Source organism: Zea mays, chromosome 1 (genome assembly GCF_902167145.1).
Source record: "Zea mays cultivar B73 chromosome 1, Zm-B73-REFERENCE-NAM-5.0, whole genome shotgun sequence".
Taxonomy (NCBI): Eukaryota; Viridiplantae; Streptophyta; class Magnoliopsida; order Poales; family Poaceae; genus Zea; species Zea mays.
Genome location: NC_050096.1, coordinates 148,545,375 through 148,547,216, shown reverse-complemented (window position 1 = coordinate 148,547,216; position 1,842 = coordinate 148,545,375).

The window sequence follows — 1,842 nt, the reverse complement described above, 5'->3', positions numbered from 1 at the left end:
TGTCCAGCGCTGTTTGTGAAGAAGAAGGATGAAAGCTTGAGGATGTGTATAGATTACCGCCCTCTTAATGCGGTAACTATCAAGAACAAGTATCATTTGCCTCGTATTGATGTTCTTTTTGACCAGATGGTCGGGGCCAAGGTGTTTTCCAAGATCGACCTTCGCTCTGGCTATCATCAGATCAAGATATGAGCAAGCGATATTCCGAAGACGGCATTCTCAACCAGATATGGGCTATATGAATTTTTGGTGATGTCATTCGGGCTGACAAATGCACCAGCATATTTCATGTATCTGATGAATTCTGTTTTCATGCCTGAATTGGACAAATTCGTAGTGGTTTTCATCGATGATATCTTGGTGTACTCAAAGAACGAAGAAGAGCATGCCGGGCATTTGCATATAGTGCTTCAACGTCTGCGAGAGCACCACCTTTATGCCAAGTTGTCCAAGTGTGATTTTTGGCTAAAGGAAATCAAATTCTTGGGTCACACTATCTCTCAGGCAGGAATAGCTGTTGATCCTGATAAAGTGCAAGAGGTGATGAACTGGAAGCCACCAACGACTGTCCGTCAAATTCAGAGTTTTCTAGGATTAGTTGGTTATTACCGAAGATTTATTCCTGATTTCTCTCGAATTGCGAAGCCTATAACTGAGTTGCTGAAGAAAGAAGCCAAGTTTGTTTGGAGTCAGAAGTGCGAAGATGCCTTCCATGCATTAAGGCAGCATCTGACCACAGCACCAGTATTAGCGCAACCCGACAACAGCAAGCCTTTTGATGTGTATTGCGATGCCTCCGGTACTGGACTAGGTTGTGTCTTGATGCAAGACAACCGAGTCATCGCTTATGCCTCAAGAGCACTCAGGCCTCATGAGCAGAATTATCCCACTCATGACCTCGAGTTGGCAGCAGTGGTTCATGCATTAAAATGTGGAGGCACTATTTAATGGGAACCCACTGCAACATCTTCACTGATCATAAGAGCCTTAAGTACATCTTTACTCAGGCTGATCTCAACATGAGGCAGAGAAGATGGTTAGAGCTGATCAAGGATTATGACCTGGAGGTACATTATCACCCAGGGAAGGCCAATGTGGTAGCAGATGCCTTGAGTCGGAAGTTGCAATGCAATTGTATTCTGATGGATTCTCGCATTAACACCTTGTGTGATGAGTTGAGCAAGATGCAAATTGAAGTGATTCCTTCTGGTTCTTTGTCTCACATTTCTGTTGATCCAGCTTTGCAAGACCAGATCATCATGGCCCAGCTCAGTGACAAGGGAGTGCAGATTATCAAGAAGAATCTCCATCAGAAGGTTGAGAAGTATAATTGTTTCCGCCAAGATAAAAAGGGTGTGTTATGGTTCAAAGGCAGATTGGTAATTCCTAAAAGCCAGGACCTCAAGAGGAAAATCTTGGATGAGGCTCATCTCTTTAAATTCTCTATGCATTCGGGAAGCACCAAAATGTACCATGACCTGAAGCCTTTGTATTGGTGGACCAGAATGAAGAGGGAGATAGCCCAGTATGTATCAGAATGTGACACCTGTCAGAGGATAAAGGCAAGCCACTTGAAATCAGCTGGAGCTTTGCAACCCCTATTTATACCTTCGTGGAAATGGGATGACATCAGCATGGATTTCATTGTGGGTCTGCCCAACACCTCTCGTCATCATGATTCGATTTGGGTTATTGTGGACCGACTGACGAAAGTGGCACATTTTCTTCCTGTGCACACCACTGATAAGGCTCAGAAGTATGCATAATTGTATATTGACCGGATCGTGTGTTTGCACGGATTACCTCGGACCATTGTTTCTGACCAAGGAGCCCAATTTGTTG